The 20,213-nt window shown below is 34.3% G+C and overlaps 1 pseudogene across 1 annotated transcript in view; it reads left to right on the forward strand.

Moving 5' to 3' along the window:
* Nucleotides 1-20,213, forward strand: part of LOC143252442 (protocadherin Fat 4-like) — a 149,011-nt pseudogene that overhangs the window by 51,484 nt on the left and 77,314 nt on the right. Inside the window, exons 15-26 of the transcript XR_013028998.1 lie at nt 6-135; nt 1,377-1,462; nt 2,152-2,236; nt 3,369-3,497; nt 3,873-4,184; nt 5,800-6,039; nt 6,941-7,201; nt 7,568-7,670; nt 10,066-10,193; nt 10,491-10,615; nt 15,388-15,566; nt 18,221-18,459. The product of XR_013028998.1 is annotated as a protocadherin Fat 4-like (transcript). The remainder of the gene's footprint in view (nt 1-5; nt 136-1,376; nt 1,463-2,151; nt 2,237-3,368; nt 3,498-3,872; nt 4,185-5,799; nt 6,040-6,940; nt 7,202-7,567; nt 7,671-10,065; nt 10,194-10,490; nt 10,616-15,387; nt 15,567-18,220; nt 18,460-20,213) is intronic.

Genomic DNA, 20,213 nt, shown 5'->3' on the forward strand with positions numbered 1-20,213 from the left:
TTCAGATCATCTGTAGCCGTGGTTCACGTCAACGTCACCGACATTAACAACAGCGCCCCAGAGTTTGAGGGCGCCCCCTACGAGGCGTCTGTCGGAGAATCTCTTCCTCCAGGAGCCTTTGTAGCTCGTATCTTGGTAGGTAGTAGTTCCTACCTGGTAGGTATAAGATTAATGTATTAAGATGTATTCGGTTTTATAACATGGATATACATATATGTATAGGGAACGTTAGGCTTATATATGGTAAAAGAAAAACCTGTTTTATGTCAATAAAAACTTGACTGTAATGATATTTCTTTCCTTACCGGTTAAAAATTCCAAAATGGTTCGTTCTAGTTGAAAGTTCAGGTGAATGCTTTGATTTTCTTGGGAAACTTGTTTATTCCATGGGTCGGGCATAGCATAGCTAGGGTGCCCAGGCTTTGAATATCTGGATTTCGCGTTTGCGACACACCGCTGCAAAAACGTATTTTGCGTTCTGGGGACAGAGATGTGCTACAAGAGTGACTGTCAAATCCCAGTGCTCGATTAGATCAATTAGAACTGGTGGGAGCTAGTTGTTGACCAGCTTTCCTTCTAGTTTATTAATACAAATGAAGGAGTAGCTTTTCGCAGATAACGTTTTGTGGAACTTCGTGCGGAAACCTCTGAAAAAACAATAAAAGACAGATTTTACACGCAAGTGTATTAAGGTGTCATTTGTCGAATTTCACAAAAAGCTACTCGAGGACTATTTGCATTAACTGTTTCTAATTTTGAATTTACAGAATATAGAGAAGGTGCTTAAAGGAAGTTAGTAACGCCACCCAGCGCCAACTTGTGGGCTAATCTAACGATTTGACCGTTACTTCTATTACGCACCCACGGACTCAAATTACGTAGTGTTTTTCTAGTGGTAACACAGTTCGAGGCGCTATCCATTAGTCTGTGGTCAGCCTACGTTTTTGCGAAGAGCCCTTTAAGAAACGCTCTGGTGTATGTGTTTAGGATTAATGATTCTGTTTAAAGTTGATTATTTGGAGTCAGTAAAGTAAAAGATGAAACGATAGAAATTATCCAAGTGAAGACATGTATTCACACATTAATTTAATTCTGATAACGTATTCCGTAACATTGAAAGTGAACGGATATAAGAGACATTAACTTACTGAATGTATTCCTACGGACTCACAACCTGGCTGTCAATACTGTTATAATTTACTGTATTACGTCTTATAGGCTTATGATCCGGATATTAATAGTGTTATACTTCAATGGTTTTCTTCTTACAGGCTCACGATCCGGATGTTAATAGTGTTATAATTTACTGGATTACTTCTCATAGGCTTATGACCCGGATATTAATACTGTATAATTTACTGGATTACTTCTTACAGGCTCACGACCCGGATGCTAATTCAATACTAACGTTTCTGATAGTAGCAGGAAATGAAGAAGAACGATTTACCATTGACAGGAACAGGTACTGTATTTACTGAATGTTTAATGGTTACCACAGTGGTAAACCATGTGTGGACTCAACGTGTATAAAATGTTGTAGACTTATATACAACTTTTTAGATAAACAATGCTTTCATTACTAAAAATAAAACTATTTTTTTAAATTTCTTTTAAGTTAGCACTGAACCTTAGAGCTGGGCAAATGTACTTGGTTACGAAACACTGTTAAACACTTATTATATCCTTCAAGTTAAGTTCAAAACAAAATTATGAAGTCACGATCTATAAAAGAACACTTTAAGTCGCATATTTTTAGCATAATTAATACGATAGGGGTAAAGAAATACAGGACAGAAACTCTTTTCACACGATAACTTTACGTAAGAAATACAAAAAAATTGAACGTTAATACATCCGTTCTTTGTGAACATTTAATGGATTAAATTAAAAACTTTCTCAATTTTCTGCAACTATAACGAGCTATGGACAATTCACTTTAATAAGTGGCTTCGTTCAATTAGACTCATAACAAGACAATTGGCAAACATGTTTTGATTTAAAAAGTTCAAGCTATCGTATCAACAAGTTCGCTACATTTCCTGCTGATATTGGCTTTAATGATGAAGTTATCGTGTTAACTTATCACTTTTACCAAGCTATTGGTTAAAACTATGTTGTTTTCTGAAACATACATAATATTGTGTTTCTTAGCGGGCAGGTAACAACAGCCAGTGTACTGGATTATGAAGAAAGACAATCATACGATCTTCTGATACAGGCATCTGATGGGAACAACGTAAGTACCAGGGTATCAACATAAAGATGTGAAATATTAAGTGGTAATGGAGCTGTGTGTGTGTTTATAGACACATTAATAATGAAGCGAGATTACTGTACAGGTATGATATACAGCCATGATATATATAGATTGTTGTAGAGTTATGATATATAGCCATGATGTATATAGATTGTTGTGGAGTTATGATGTACTGTAATGATGTAGTGAGATTACTGTACAGTTATGATGTACAGTCATGATGTATATGGATTGTTGTAGAACTATGATATACAGCCATGATGTATATAGATTGTTGTAGAGCTATGATATACAGCCATGATGCATATAGATTGTTGTAGAGTTATAATATACAGCCATGATGTATATAGATTGTTGTAGAGTTATGATATACAGCCATGATGTATATAGATTGTTGTAGTTATGATATATAGCTATAGTGTGAATAGATTGTTGTAGAGTTATGATGTACAGCCATGATGTAAATAGGTTGTTGTAGAGTTATGATATACAGCCATGATGTATATTTATTGTTGTAGATTTATTATATACAGCCACAATGTATGTAGATTGTTGTAGAGTTATGATAGACAGCCATGATGTATATAGATTGTTGCAGAGTTATGATATATAGCCATGATGTATATAGATTGTTGTGTAGTTATGATATATAGCTATAGTGTGAACAGATTGTTGTGTAGTTATGATATACTGTAATGATGTAGAGAGATTGCTGTACAGTTATGATCTACAGTCAATAATTAAGTGTTACTGTACAGTTATGATCTACAGTCAATAATTTAGTGTTACTGTACCATTATGATCTACAGTGAGTAATTTAGTGTTACTGTACAATTATGATCTACAGTGAGTAATTTAGTGTTACTATTGCGTAATTATTATTGCAATACGGTTTCTGATTATGTATCTGCCTAGTCTGTAACTCAGCTGACATGCCGAGGTCTACAATTATACCTGATACTTTGTATCAAACTGTAGAATGAGGCCAAAAGATATGACATATCAGTAATAACGAGAAAACAACGAGAGTATTTTCTGGAAGCAAGATAACCCTAAATTGAAGAGATATATCTGTAAAAAGTGTATTAAAACATAGTTCTTTCTCTACCAGACGGCAGTGGCTCCTCTGACTGTGAAAGTTGTGGACATTAACGACAAACAGCCCGTGTTTACACACAGTCACTACAACTTCTCTGTGTTTGAGGAACTTCAAGAAAATGTGTCAGTTGGTACAGTGTTGGTAAGTACTTCTAGTGGACAAGTGTATCAGTTGGTATAGTGTTGGTAAGTACATTTAATGGACAAGTGTATCAGTTGGTACATTGTTGGTAAGTACATCTAGTGGAAACCTGTATCAGTTGGTACATTGTTGGTAAGTCGGTGATGGCAAAAAGAAACCTGTCCGGAATACTTACTTTTATGTAATATAAATAATTTACTGTTATGTAGTTTCTCTCAACGAACTTAAAATAGCATATTCCTTTCCTTGTTAAATAGTAACCATCATGATTTGTAGTTCTTCATCCGTACTTAAAGTCTGTTGACAGCTAATGAGACTAAATTACGTAATTCCATATACTAGTGCTACAATAGTCATGCTTTCTGTTTTCTTCAGGCTATTGACGGAGACACAGGAAAGAATGCCGAAGTCCATTACAGTATTATTGGCAACAAAGCCAGCGCCGCCTTCCACATCGACAAGCATGGAAATATTCTCACCAGGAGAAGCTTGGATCGAGAAATGGAGACGAAAATTGAATTTTTGGTGATTGCATTCGACAGAGGGCTACCACAGCTTAGCGGCACTGCGACAGTACTTGTGCGAGTGGATGATATCAATGATAACCCTCCGCACTTCGACAGGGAATCCTACACTGTTCTGGTGCCCGAAGAAAAAGAACCACCGTATAAAGTATTCGAAATGAACGTAAGTAGTAACAACTCAACATGCTACACGTGTCATTCAGGAAATGTAAAAACTAACAACACAACATGTTACACGTGTCATTCAGGAAATGTGGAGACTAACAACACAACATGCTACATGATTCATTCAGAAAACGTAAAAATTAACAACACAACATGCTACATGTGTCATTCAGAAAACGTAAAAATTAACAACACAACATGCTACATGTGTCATTCAGAAAACGTAAAAACTAACAACACAACATGCTACACGTGTCGTTCAAAAAACATAGCTATTTCTACCATAAGATGTCCCAACGTGTCATCCGTAAAACTGTAAATTGATCATATGGAATTTTATTCTAAAAATTACTTTTTAACCAATGAGAATAATTGTATAATATCTCGGTAAATATTTCAAATGACCTTGTCAGTCACATAACCCTTGACATGAAACGTGTTACACACCGCAAATGTACATTGTTAAGTATGTCTGTACAGAAAATAAAGCTCATATATATTTTAATACTGACCTTATTCTCTGTCCACGTAGTTCTGTGTTACGTAGCTACATGGCATTCTACATCAAGAACAACAATTCTCTACATCCTAATTATTATTAAAGTTTCCTGTTCGGTTATCTGAAAAGAAATCTCACGTTCTTCTATTGTACCATGCACTTTCTAATTTTTATTTGGCATATGTACCCTTGAAATATTTAGATAAGGATACGTTGTTAGTCCAGTTGAATACAGTTTTATTATACTGTTAACAACTAAATCAGTTTCTGGGTGCACTCATTCGTGAACAGTGGTGAATAATAATAATATATTTATGAAACAAAGGTACATTAAAATCGTAAACATTGTCTGAGACCTTCGTATTTATATTCTATTAACTTAGATGGCCCGGCATAGTTAGGTGGTTAAAGTACTCGACTCGTAATCCAAGGGTAGCGGGTTCGAATCCCTGTCACACTAAACATGCTCACCCTTTCAACCATGGAAGCGTTATAATGTGACAGTCAATTCCACTATTCGTTGGTAAAAGAGTAGCCTAAGAGTTGGTGGTGATGACTAGCTGCCTTCCCTCTAGGGTTACAGTGCAAAATTAGAGACGGTTAACGCAGATAGCCCTTTGCGCGAAATTCAAAACAGTCCAAACAAACAAGTTAACTTAGACCTCCTTATATCTACTACATTAACTTATATCTATTCCACAAACTTAGATGTTTTTGTATGTATTCCATTAACTGAGATCTCTCCATATATATATATATTTCATTAGCTTAGATCTCCTTGTTTCATGTTACAAGATCTCAGATCACATTAGTCAGAATGGTAAATAAAAATGACATCGTGATGTGAAAGTTGAAAGCTGACAAACTTTAGAAACCATTGTGTCTAATATAAAAATAACGTAAACATTAGAGTAATAAATATTGTTCAAGTAAGTATACAGCTAAGGTTTGAAGTAAACAGTATCTTATCTCCTGATGCTTTTGTTATGGATCTGTATTAAAGATTGTAGCAGAGCAATTACAGAGAAACGTTGAAAGCTTATTTTAATAATACCGTTTGTTTGTATGAGTATAACAATAATTATATTAAGTATTTATTACTAATTCTGGCCAGGCTGCTGACAAGGATGAAGGTGAGAACGCCTTAATTAAATACACTATAGTCCGAGGAAATGACCACCAAGCTTTCGAGATCGATGAAGAGACAGGGATTGTATACACAGCCGACAAACTGAACTACGAAAATCAACCCCAGTACACCCTTCGAGTAGCAGCAAGAAACAGCAGGGCCTTCCAGGGACCCAAAGCGTTCACAATATCTAATACTGAGGTGGACTTAGTGGTCAAAGTTCAAGTAAGAAATACTGGAGTTAATGGTAAACAAGAACGACCATATAAGGCCTGTATGAAGTGTTCTTTAGGTCATTTTGTATGATATTATTTATTCGGTAATAAAGACACCAAAGTTGTAACTTTATTTATTACTAGATACACCAAAGTTGTAACTTTATTCATTACTGAAGGCACCAAAGTTGTAACTTTATTTATTACTAGATACACCAAAGTTATAACTTTATTTATTACTGAAGACACCAAAGTTGTAATTTTATTTATTACCGAAGATACCAAAGTTGTAACTTTATTTATTACCAGATACACCAAAGTTGTAACTTTATTTTGTGTGTTTTATTTGACTTGGTAAACGTTATCATTACATTCTTGTTAAACAGTAATTTGAAATATTAGTTAAATTTTTCTTGAAAAAGTAACGACAAGGTTTGTGTCAATCAAATAACGACAAGGTTTGTGCTAATCAAATAACGACAAGGTTTGTGTCAATCAAATAACGATAAGGTTTGTGTTAATCAAATAACGACAAGTTTTATGTTAATCAAATAACGACAAGGTTTGTGTTAATCAAATAACGATAAGGTTTGTGTTAATCAAATCACGACAAGGTTTGTGTCAATCAAATAACGATAAGGTTTGTGTCAATCAAATAACGATAAGGTTTGTGTCAATCAAGTAACGACAAGGTTTGTGTCAATCAGATAACGATAAAATTTTTGCCAATCAGATAACGACAAGGTTTGTGTCAATCAAATAACGACAAGGTTTGTGTCAATCGGATAACGATAAGATTTGTGCCAGTCAGATAACGACAAGGTTTGTGTCAATCAAATAACGACAAGGTTTGTGCCAATCAATGTTCAGTTGAATTGTCTAATGCAAGCTTTTTGTTGTTGTTCACTCAGGACATCAATGATGGCACCGTTGTTTTCACCCAACCTTCTTACCACTATGGAATCTTAGAGACAACACCGCGTGGAGAAACAGTAGGGTTCGTAAACGCTACGAACTTCAGCCATACCCCCCGGGATCAGGATATAGTGTATTGGATTAGCAAAGGTAATGAGGACGGGAAGTTCTGGGTGAACCCCACCACTGGGGCTGTAGTTTTGATGGACACTATAGATAGGGATCCTCCTTTGAATCAACGACATTTTACACTCGGAGTGAGTTTTATTGATCATTTGTTTTGTTTTTATTACAATTAATGTCACATGTATTTTTTTAAATTTAGAATACTTGAGAGGGTTGTCATTGAAGATATAACTGGCATGTCAGTGTTGTTCACTATTTAAATATTTTACTGTGATCTAGTGGTTTCTTCGACGGCTTCTAATAGTAAAATTGATTATTTGTTTCCCTGGTGGAGATAAACCAAACCACACAATATGAAATATTTCCAAATCTAATTTCTTTCAAGATAAACTAGAAGCACGTTAGTTTTTCTCGCCGTCATAACGCGATTAACTGTTACGTAATCAGACAATAGAATGAATCAAGTTCAACGGTATAAATATTTTTTTCACATGTAGGTGGCTGCACGTGACATGTTGTCTGTTAATTCTTTCAACACCAGTGTTGAAGTAAAAATTGAGGTCATTGACGTTAACGACAATGTACCGACATTTAACGAAGGTAAGATATAAGTTTTGATATGTTTTTAAATTGATAAATAAATTTTTTCCAAGCTTGAATAAAGGAAATTAGTTTTGTCAAGGCCTCCTGTTCTAAACCTGGTCTTTTGTAACACTTCAAGAACACAGGTTTGTTTATCAAGGTCTCTGGTTCTAAACCTGGCCTGTTGTAACATTTGAAGAATATAGATTTGTTTATCAAAGCAAGGCCTGTGCTTGTTGACCTGGCTTGTTTGTAACATCTGAATAATTGAGGTTTATTGTTGCTTTGAATTAGGCACAAACACAGTGGGCAATCTGTGCTCTGCCCACCACGGGTATCGAAACCCGGTTTTTAGTTTTGTAAGTCCGTAGACATACCGCTGAGCCACCGGGGGCCAATTTAGGTTTATTTGACGGGCGAATTGTCTGGCGTTTGTTTTAATTAGCACTGTTATTTTGACACTTGTCATGTAAACGGACTTACGTAGGCCTGCTTTTCGTACATTATTGTAATCAGGTTTTATTGTTATTTCTAACAATCACAACACTTGAAAAAGATAGTATTGTTGTCAGAATTGACACTTTTCTTAAATTTAAATAACTGTTATGTAATTGTATTTTGAAGTTATTAGATGACATAATAAGTTAAACTTAATCTAATCCAGTAATATATACAACGTTTATATCTTTCTATTTTAATTACTACAAATTGGTATGATAAGAATCACACAGCAATTTTTTTAAGTATTATTGTATCGTATTCTCATGGTTGCGCCTTTTAAACTTGTCTAATGTGAACAAAGAAAAGCTTCCAACTTGGGTTACAACGCCCCCTGATGTAAGAGTAAACTATTCATTAATGATCTGAATTAACTTTTTATTTTATTTTTCTTCAAAAAGGCATCGCTTTGCAAACTGAAAGCAAGCTCTTCAAGTAAAGGCATTCAGTTCTTGTTTCTGTTTTAGCGCAAAATTACAAAATTGCCTATCTACGCTCTGTCCACCGAGAGGAATCGATCGAATTCCCAGTTTTTAGTATCGTAATTCTGTACATTTGTCATTGACCAACCAGCTTTAGCAAGTCTAGCAAATTATATATAATTTTTATCATAATATGTATTTGTACGGCATATTACATCGTTCCACAGTAATTTTTTTAAATAATAAAAAAGTACGAACGAAGTCGTATTTCGTGTTTTGTATATGTAATTATGATGCAATATCTTAAAAATTATACTGCTATGCAGAGTTCTCTAGTAACAGAATACGACATTACATTGTCTAGCGAGCGTCACCACGTACAAATTACATCGTCAGATTATAGTTTTATCGAGTGGTTGATTAATTGTTACTTACGCAGATTTGGGGATAACTTTTTAAAAGTAAAATTAATTTTTAGTGTGATGCTTTTATAAAACTTTACTGTTGCACCAAAACTCAGAAGGCTAATTCGGTTGCAACGTCTATTTTCCATTTTATCTGGCTCGGCATGGCCAGGTGGTTAAGGCACTCGGCTCGAAATCCGAGGGTTGTGGGTTTGAATCTGCGTCACACCAAACATGCTCGCCCTTTCAGCCATGGGGGCGTAATAATGTGACGGTCAATCTCACTATTCGTTGGCAAAAGAGTAGCCCAAGATTTGGCTTACACTGCTAAATTAGGGACGGCTAGCGCAGATTGCCCTCGTGTAGCTTTGCGCGAAATTCAAAACAAATCAAACCTTAACTTACATGTTAACAATAGAACAATCAATATGTCTCTTGAACCTTTCCTTTATTTACATATTAATATTAAAATTACTATTTGTGTTTGACATTTCTCCAGTATAAATTAACATTATAAACCACTAGGCCTACCTTCTAAGGGGAAAAAACAAGCATTGTTGTTAAACCTATTTTATTTCATAGAAAAGCTGTGGACATCGGGAGATGTAGGCTTGTGAGGCTAGTTTCTCATGTTAAACATTAGAAATATGATTTGTGTTGCAGTTTAACGTTATCATAACATTAAAACCTGCTTATAACTTTGTTACTGTTCTGTAACAGTATCCCAGATTGTTTCATTCTACTAGTTGTTTTTTTTTCAAAATGTAACTCCGTATCATATATGATTCTACTTAAACATTTTTTTAATTCGTTAGTTATAGTTTCACATAATTAAAGGCAGGCTACATTTGTTTTATTTTGTGTTTATCTACTGAACTATTGTCCCTTAAGAGTTAACCTTCATAAAAAATGAATTTTACTTTGTAGAGATTTTCACTATTAAATCCTGATATAGTTTAAAGTGAATTACATATGATAATTTTATGTTAATGCAATTTTATTGTAATTTATAGAATAAAGCATTAAAGTATTTTAGGATCCAAATAACAACCACAGTTTTGCAACTTCCATTTTGTATTTCTTTTATAGAGAAATACTCTTTAGAACTTCCAGAAAACCTGGCACGTGGCACTCAACTTCCGCCATTTTACCAAGCCTCCGACATTGATTCAGGCCCTAACGGAAATATTGAAAAGTACTTCATTAATGGGTCACAGGTAAGTTAGTTGACTTTTGTCTTATGAAATACGTTGATCTTTTTTCAGGGTCCATTATCAGGTAAAACAAAAATCTAACAAAGTCTTCTTAAAAAAAACAAAAACAAAAAGTTTAAGGAAAGGACAAAGTTCAAATAGATGATTTTTCTGAAAGCTGCAATTTTTCTTCGTTTTCTTTATACTTTTATAATCGTTTGTGGAAATGAAAGTATACTAAACTTATTTTTGTTTTTCGACACCTGATGCACTGCATTCTTTGAGTTTTGTGTAGGATTTCTAATAATTACATTATTTTAGGAAATATTTGTGGTTGACCGCTCATCCGGGGCAGTGACTCTGGTGACATCACTGGACTACGAAACACGTGATCGATATGAATTCACAGTATTTGCAGTTGATGGAGGAAATCCTCCCCGCACAGGGTAAAAATGAAAAAAATCCGTTTTTCCTTTATATTTTATGAAAATTAGAGATGTACGTTACAGCCAAAAGATGGCAGCACGTAACAAATGCCAATATTATGTGATTAAGCATGTCAATAGCATTACAATTTTTTCTTTACATTTTCCCTTTGTTTCTTTGAGCTTTATCAAAACCTTTATCAACGAAACTGAACATCATCACATCATGGTAACGTTTTGTTCATGTACTTGTTATCTGTATAAATATGACGGTACTGTCTCTTGTATGTTCATGTAACTACTTATTTGTGTAAATATAATAGTATTGTATGTTGTGTGTCCTTGTGACTACTAATCTATATAAATATAATAGTACTATCTCTTGTGTGTTTATGTAACTACTTATTTATATAAATATAATAGTACTGTATGTCATGTGTCCATGTGACTACTAATCTATATAAATATAATAGTACTATCTCTTGTGTGTTTATGTAACTACTTATTTATATAAATATAATAGTACTGTATGTCATGTGTCAATGTGACTACTGATCTATATAAATATAATAGTACTGTCTCTTGTATGTTCATGTAACTACTTATTTATATAAATATAATAGTATTATTGTCTGTTGTATGTTCATTAATCAACTGGATATCAACAGTATTAAGACAATACCTTTTTTCTATTTATGACAGAAGATTACGTTAATAAGATAATTTACACCATATATTTTAGTTGTGTTCATTCATTAAATACTGTTCCAGTAGGTAATGAAACATTAAATAATAAGTAATGCCCATCTCAGTTCACAAACTACGCTATAACCATGGAAGTATGCTATTTACGTTGCAAGCTAGCTTCAGTATATATAGAAAACTTAAAAACTCAAAAGGCTTTAACCTTTATTGTTTTTGACATTGCCTATCAATTATTGAGTTTATTCTAATCTTATACCACTCGAAAGAAAGAACGGGAACAATATTACATACCTTTGTTTTATTACGATAGTATTGTATCATTTGTTGTAATATTATCTCTTTTTTGGTAGATTTTTATCTCCCATGTTTTTCTTAGTTCTCATTTTATGCAATAGAATATATTTTTTAGTTAAAGTACGGCATTTATTTTCCTCCGGTCTGTCTGGAAATGTTAAGTATTTCTGTCGTATTAAACTTATATTCAAAAGATTAAACTCTATATTACAGGAGTTAAATCTCCTCTCTTCAATTGAAAATTCAATTATAAATTATTAAACGTGGCTTGGAAGTACTGCGTTTCAGCAAGAACATTTTGAGGTAATCATTTTAATAACAAGGACGTTTCTTGATGACGAGAAACTCACTTGAAATAAAAATTTATCTAAGAACGGCTGGTTTGGATAGGAACACTTTTATTGGCAAGCACAGAACAACGCTTCGACCTTCCTAGGTCATCTTAAGGTTAACAAAGAGTTGCCGAGCGCACGTCTTAGGGACGAGAGTACAAACGGGTACGGGATTGTAGGGGGCGTTGCAGTTGGATGTTAGGTTATTAATTATTATAAGTATAAAGGTGTTTATATTAGTTTTATTTTGGTTTTAGTTGTTGTATAAGTAGGGCTTCAATGATTTTGCGTTTATTTATATTTGTTTCTCTACTTAATATCTGGGTGTTTTCTATGGTTATGTTGTGTTTATTTTATTTGAAGTGTTTAAAAACGTGTGAAGGTGTTTTTTTATGTTCTTTGAATCTAGTTTCCATTTTTCTACTTGTTTCTCCAATATAGAAGTCGTGGCAGTTGTTGCATTGTATTTTGTAAATTATTTTGATGTTGTGTTTGTCAGTGTAGTTTTTATATAGTATGGACTTTAGTTTTGTACCTAGTTTTTGAATAAATTTGATGTTTACTGGAATGTTGTGTTTGTTGTAAGTTTTTCGAAATGTTGGTTACTTTTTCTCTAATGTCCGAACATATAGTATGTAGCAGTATAACGTTTTGTAGTTTGTTGTATTTTGAGATTTATTGTTGTTTGTTTGTTGTTGATCTACGAGTGTGTGTATAATTTTTTCCACTTTTTTTAGGAAATTTGTTGATGTTGATGAAGTGTTGTTTTAGTTTGTTGATTTCATCGTTAATTTTATCTGGTGAACATAGTTTGTGGCTGAGTTTATTTGGTTTCTTAAAATGCTGAATGCTGAGTCGCAGGGAATGTATAGTTCAGTATGGGTGATTTTTCTATGGAATTCTGTTTTGTAATTCTATATCAGTTCTAGTGATCTTGAGGTTAAGAAATGCTATTTGGTTAGTTTTTTTCCTGTCCACAGATGAACTTAATGTTGGGGTGTATAGAGTTAACGTGATTGAAAAAACTATGTGTGTGTTCTGTAGATGTGAATCCAACATAACTGTACCAGTATAGTGGTGAGTGTAAGGCTTAATTTATCATTTGAGATACAATCTGTATCATTAAAATGTTGGTTAGAACTGGTGACATTGGATTCTCTATACTTAGGCCATTTATTTGTAGGTAGTTTTAACATAAAGTTAGTTTTGGTGGTAATGAATTCTATAAGGGTTGCTAATTGGTTGTTGGGGATGTGTATCAATGGTATGGAGTCTTGAATATAAAGCTCTAAAGCTATGTTGCAGGCTTCAGTTGTTGGTGCTTCTGTGAAGAGAGAGATTACATCAAAACTGGCCATTAGGGCTTTATGATTCAGTTGATTAAGAATATATTTAAAGTTAAAAAGAGTCTTTGAAAAAATGAGCCAGCTTATGTTACATATTTAGAAAATGCCCACGATATGTATTTATCGAGGTTTTAGTTGAATGATTCGTAGGTCGACATTATGAGTCGTAGTGGACAATCAGGTTTGTGGGTGCCATATAGTTGTGGTGTGCTTGAGTCGGTCTTTCGTCGGTAATAATAAATGTTTTCTAAGATTGTGTTGGTTTTTCATATATAGTAGTATTTTGTTCAACTGTTTTTCATGTGTTTTTGTTGGATTTGTGTTTAGTAGTTTACATTTGTTTGTATCTGATAAGATGTTGTTCATTTTTTAAAATATATTCATTTGTGTTCATTATAACTATAATATCATCTTTATTTGCTTTTAGAATTTTGATGTTGTTGTCTTGTTTTAAGTTGTTTATAGAATTAATATCTTTTCGTGTGAAGCTGTTTTTTAGTTTTCTTTTCTGTGAAATTATGTTGATGGTTTTGCGTGAAAATTCTTTGAAAACGTTTTTTAAGATACTGTTTTGAGTTGTTTCAGAGAAATATATGTTTTTAATTCTGCCTGGAAAGATGGGTTGTTGGTTGTCGATGGAATTGTTGTCAAAGTTGACTTCTTTCTGATGGTTGTTTTCCGTTGTTTTATTGGTATTTTCAGTTTGTCTGGAGTGGATCACCAATCTTCTAGCTAGATCTTCCAGATAGGCTTTCATTTCGATGGATGGGATATTTCTAAGTGTTACTGTGAAGTTGAGGCCTTTGTTGAGTAGATGTATCTCTTCATTGCTTAATTGTTGGTCGGATCTGTTAATTTAGAGGTTTGGTGGTGGTTCGTCGTGTTGGTGGTTTTTGTTTGTTTGTTGTTGCTGACACCTTAGTTTATCTGGTATCCTGTTGTGGTGGACTTTCTTTCCTTGTCGTTCTTCCAATTGATTTGATTGATGTTGCGTTGTATGAGTCCATAAGTGTCTGGTTGAGTGCAACAGGCCAGTTGATGGTCTAGATTAATTTTTTTGTTTCTGCAGGTAAGTTAGTTCTTTATATTTCGAGTTTAGCATGGCTTTTATTAGTTTTTTTCTGTAAAAGAAAAGTTTATGTTCCTTTGAAAGCACAAAGATACACAAGTACTATCAGTGCTCTGCCTACCGCGGGTATCGAATCTGCGTTTTAGCGCTATAAGCTCACCGAGTAACCATTGAACCACGTGGGGGGCAACAAAAGAATAAATAAATTTTCTAAACGTATCGCCAATAAACGTAAATATTCTACCTATCAAGGTTTGTAAGTCCTCAGAATGTACTTGTTACTAAATGATAAAATATGCCTAGTTAGCGTTGGAAAACTTTGAACTGGTGTTTAGTGTTTCATGAATTTTGCACAAAACTACACGGGGTCTACCTGCACTAACAGTCTCTAATTTAGCAATGATAGACTAGAGAGAAGTCAGCTAATCAACATCACACACCGTCAACTATTTGGCTACTCTTTTGCCAACGCATAGTGAGATTGACGTCACATTATAACAGACCCTCTCTTCCAACAACTGAAAGGAATAGCGTACTCGGTGATGGGGGTTAGATCCTACAATCCTTAGATTGCGAGTGGGGCGCCGTAAGTACCAGGCTATACTAGTCCGAGACCTTTGAGAAAGATTAATCTGAAGTTAAATAAAAACAAGCTCAACATGTGTCGTTTGTGCTGTTTTGTAATGTTGCTGTATATTTGTGTTAAAACTATTTTATATCTGTTAGGGTAAAAAAATCGTATCTCTATACCACATTGCTATTACTAACGAAGACATAAAGACTTCGCTCGACCCCCTGGTGGCACAACGGCATGTCTGCGTACTTACAATGCTAAAATCCAGGTTTTGATACCCGTGGTGGGCAGAGCACAGATCACTCATTGTGTAGCTTTGTGCTTAATTACAAACAAACAAACAAAAGACTTCGCTCTATGATGCTTACTTAGATATGAGTACAATTGGTATAGAACTAGTACTAATAGCCCCTCCTGACAACGGAGGTTTTGTTCCTTACTTGTGATTATGTTCGTATTGTTTTTTTCGTCAGCTCTGCGGCCGTTGTTATCAAGATTCAAAACATCAACGAATTCACTCCAGAATTCATCGGTCTACCTTTCAACTTCTGGGTTGACGAAAACGCCATAACAGGAACTGGTATCGGTCAAGTGAAGGCTGTCGATAAGGATGGGGACAACGTGTTCTACAGCGTCACGAAGGGTGACGCAGGTAAAGATTCCGTACTTACTAACTTTACGGACAACTGACCATAAAACTTACTTTATACAGTTGTGTCGTACCTGCTCATGGTGTATGAAAATTTGTGCTTTGTTTACGATCTTCTGATGAGGTGTTGGTGTTATTTGGGAAGAGACAGTCGCGTGCCATCAGATCCTGTTTGTACATTACGCAATCTGATTTGTTTTTGATCTTACAAACTAGAATCTTCTGAAATATTCTGACTGGCTGTCAAACTCTGTACACGATTAATGACCACAATATTCTGGTTTCCATTATGTTAAACATGTTAATTGTAACGTAAACCACGTTGTTTGTTTATCTAAGTACCAACAGTTATGAAATGAAAACTGGTTTAACTTTAATACCAGAAATAATCTTACCCTCCAGTGGCGACGTCGTATCTCTTCGTATTAAACTAATACTACATGTTATAATACTGTGTTACGTGACTAGCAAGAAATACAGGAATTAAGCAGGAAAGAATACAGAAGTAACTAGTAAGAAATACAGGAGTTAACTAGCAAGAAATACAGGAATTAAGCAGGAAAGAATACAGAAGTAACTAGTAAGAAATACAGGAGTTGACTAGCAAGAAATACAGGAGTTAACTAGCAAGAAATACAGGAATTAAGCAGGAAAGAATACAGAAGTAACTAGTAAGAAATACAGGAGTTAACTAACAAGAAATACAGGAGTTAACTAGCAAGAAATACAGAAATTAAGCAGGAAAGAATACAGAAGTAACTAGTAAGAAATACAGGAGTTAACTAGCAAGAAATACAGGAGTTAACTAGCAAGAAATACAGGAATTAAGCAGGAAAGAATGCAGAAGTAACTAGTAAGAAATACAGGAGTTAACTAGCAAGAAATACAGGAATTAAGCAGGAAAGAATGCAGAAGTAACTAGTAAGAAATACAGGAGTTAACTAGCAAGAAATACAGGAGTTAACTAGCAAGAAATACAGGAATTAAGCAGGAAAGAATACAGAAGTAACTAGTAAGAAATACAGGAGTTAACTAGCAAGAAATACAGGAGATAACTAGTAAGAAATACAGGAGTTAACTAACAAGAAATACAGGAGTTAACTGGTAAGAAATACAGGAGTTAACTAGTACGAAATACAGGAGTTAACTAGCAAGAAATACAGGAGTTAACTAGTACGAAATACAGGAGTTAACTAGTAAGAAATACAGGAGTTAACTGGTAAGAAATACAGGAGTTAACTAGCAAGAAATACAGGAGTTAACTAGTAAGAAATACAGGAGTTAACTAACAAGAAATACAGGAGTTAACTGGTAAGAAATACAGGAGGTAACCAGCAAGAAATACAGGAGTTAACTAGCAAGAAATACAGGAGTTAACTGGTAAGAAATACAGGAGGTAACCAGCAAGAAATACAGGAGTTAACTGGCAAGAAATACAGGAGTTAACTTGCAAGAAATACAGGAGTAGAATCTTTAAAAGAAATTAATTTTCACAAAAACGTCGCTTATATAAACTATGGACAAACAGTACAAATCAACAGCTTTCTTTTAACCCTATCAGAAAGTGTGCATCAAGCCAGGTGGTGCTGCTGTACAACCCGCGCTTTTATGCAGCAAGAATCGCGTTTTTTCAAGAACGCTATCACAAGTAATATGTCTATAAACGTGAGTGAAAATGTTGACTTCTCTCATAAAATAGGGGAAATCTTGTTATATTAAGTATCAGCGGGTCCGAGACAGTCATATATTTTCAGAAAGAGAATCTCAGTTCACAAGACAGTGTGTTATATTTTAACACTTCAAGTAAGGACTTGATCAAAGACTGACATTACAAGTTTTATAGCACAAAATAGCACATTTGTTATTACTAACTGGATGTGTCAGTTAACAAAACTGATGCGAATTTCGGTCGGTTAGTTTTCACGTGAAGTTGTTTTATGAGGAACAAAGACAAACGGAGGCAGGGTTTGGGGGCTAAACGCTGACCCCTTTGGACAGTAGATAAACATCCTTAGCATAAACTGAACGTACTTAAACGAAGTGAATGGCCAGAGTTTGTCAACACAGGGCGATCGGGCTTACTATTTACACCGACTGATCAGACAAGTACGATTCCCTTCTACACTATACTGACCAGACAAGTACGATTCCCATTTACACCATACTGACCAGACAAGTTCCATACCTTTCTACATTGTACTCAACAGACAAACTTCCTAGTGTAACATTACGTTCTGGCTATTATAAATTCCTCACGGTTTCATTTATCATGAACGAACTTAACACGTTTCAGAATATTATGATCGTTTGTTGACACCAGTATACCCCTAGAAACATTCTTAAACTGAGAGGTTCAAATGTCTGTCTTATACAACAGTGTTGAAAAATGGTTATTAAAAAAATAATATATATATAACTATAGCGTACATGTAGCTTATAAATAATTAGTAAACAAACGGTACTGACTTTGTTTTAAAACCTCAATCAAAGGTTATTTCAATATAACCTGTTTATAATCCACTTACGTGATATTAATTGCACTTTTACATATATGTATATATATACAAACTTATACAATCATTAACTATTCAATGGAAACGAATCTTCTAAAATAACACAACTTGGCGACACTCATGTTTATATACATTTTTGTGTAGATTTTTTCGGGATTGTGGAAAATACTGGCCGAATATTTGTGAAGTCTGCCCTAGCCTCGAGATCACAATACAGTTTTATAGTTCGGGCAACAGACGACGGTATGCCTCAAAACAACAGTCTGGGCATAAAGGTGAACGTCTTTATCCGCGAGGCAAACGACTACGCCCCAGTTTTCAGCCAGAAAAATTACCGAGGATTTTTAAAAGAGAAAGACGAGACAGATAAGGTTGTCGTTCAGGTGTGTAAGTTTCTTTGTGTGCTGTGGGCCTAATGAATGGTAAAACAAAGTATCAAGTTGATTTGTATTTTGGCTTATTTACAAGTTTACGTTTGATGAATTTGGCAACATCTTAAATAAAGTATAACAATATATTTTTAGTTATATAAAGATAGGTGAGGAAAGATATATACTTAATATAGTTAGCTATAGTAATATATCAAGTTTTAACACCACAAAATGTTTTAAAATCGTCAAATACAGTAGTATTTAGTGGTAGGGATCAAAATGAAACAATATGGCGATCATAAAAATCGCCTTTTAAATCACTATTTTATTGTATTGGTTGAGCAAAACTGAAGGTTATAGTACTTATAATAAAACTATCCAACTCCCCACATACTTGTTTATGGAATGAATAAAAATTTCACTGTTTCAACGAATTTTCACCCAAATAAAAAAGTAAGTGACTTTTCCAGACAAGCGTGCAGAACAAATGATGAATCTCACTGCTCACATTTTTCACAGAACTCTTCTGTTTGTAGTCGCAGTGATTTCGTTCTTGTCTACTGATTTGATTGTTGAACTTTTCTACCCGTAAAATTTACTGACTTGTTTACAGATTTAATTATCCGACTTTTTTATCATGAAAGTATACTGATGTGTTTACAGATTTGATTGTTCGAATCGCTTACTGTAAAATCTATTTGTAGTTCTGTTTTCAGTGTATAAGTTGGAACTGTCGTGTTTTGAAACTCATGGAAGCTTTAGACCAGCTTTCTATCATTAAGTCGCCAGTAGTTCTGAACGCTGGGTATTTTTTAAGTGGACCCGGCATGGCCAGGTGGGTTAAGGCGTTCGACTCGTAGTCTGAGGGTTGCAGGTTCGAATCCCCCTCACACCAAACATGCTCGCTCTTTCAGCTTTGGGGGCATTATAATGTTTCGGTCAATCCCACTATTCGTTGGTAAAAGAGTAGCCCAAGAGTTGGCGGTGGGTGGTGATGACTAGCTGTCTTCCCTCTAGCCTTACACTGCTAAATTAGGGACAGCTAGCGCAGATAGATCTCGGGTAGCTTTGCGCAAAATTTAAAAACAAACAAAGTTTTTAAGTGATGTATTTTTGTAGCTCCAAACCTAAAGATTACAGAACAGTTTTGTAATCAGCTTTATGAGTGAATTACATTTCAGTAAAAGTATGTTGTTTGTTCATCAGCCCCTATAAATGACATGCAAACAAATTTGTTTATCCTTGTTATTCTATCATACCAAAGTAAAATCAGTGTAATTGGTGTGAAGAAAGTCACACATCTCTACCTACACTCTATCTTACTGGAATATTAATGTAGTGGAAAGTTTTGATGGCTCTGACAGTGTGTAGTTCTTTTTTGTCTAGGGTCGGTAAATTATACATTTGTACTCTGTCTTATAGACAGTGTTAAGTATGTTGTGTTATGATATTGTTAGGTATATTCTGTTATGATAGTGTTAGGTATGTTGTGTTGTAATATTGTGAGGTATATTCTGTTACGATAGTGTTAGGTATGTTGTGTTTTAATAATTTTAGGCATGTTCTGTTATGAGAGGTTTAGTTATGTTGTGTTATGAGAATGTTAGGTGTGTTCTGTTGTAATTATTGTTAAGTATGTTGTGTTATGATCGTGTTAGGTATGTAGTATTATAATATTGTTAGGATTGTTGTGTTGTGATAGTGCCAGGTATGTTGTGTTATATTGTTAGGTATGTTGTATTATGTGTAATTTACATCTACATCTC

This window comes from Tachypleus tridentatus, chromosome 6 (assembly GCF_004210375.1).
Source record: "Tachypleus tridentatus isolate NWPU-2018 chromosome 6, ASM421037v1, whole genome shotgun sequence".
Classification (NCBI taxonomy): domain Eukaryota; kingdom Metazoa; phylum Arthropoda; class Merostomata; order Xiphosura; family Limulidae; genus Tachypleus; species Tachypleus tridentatus.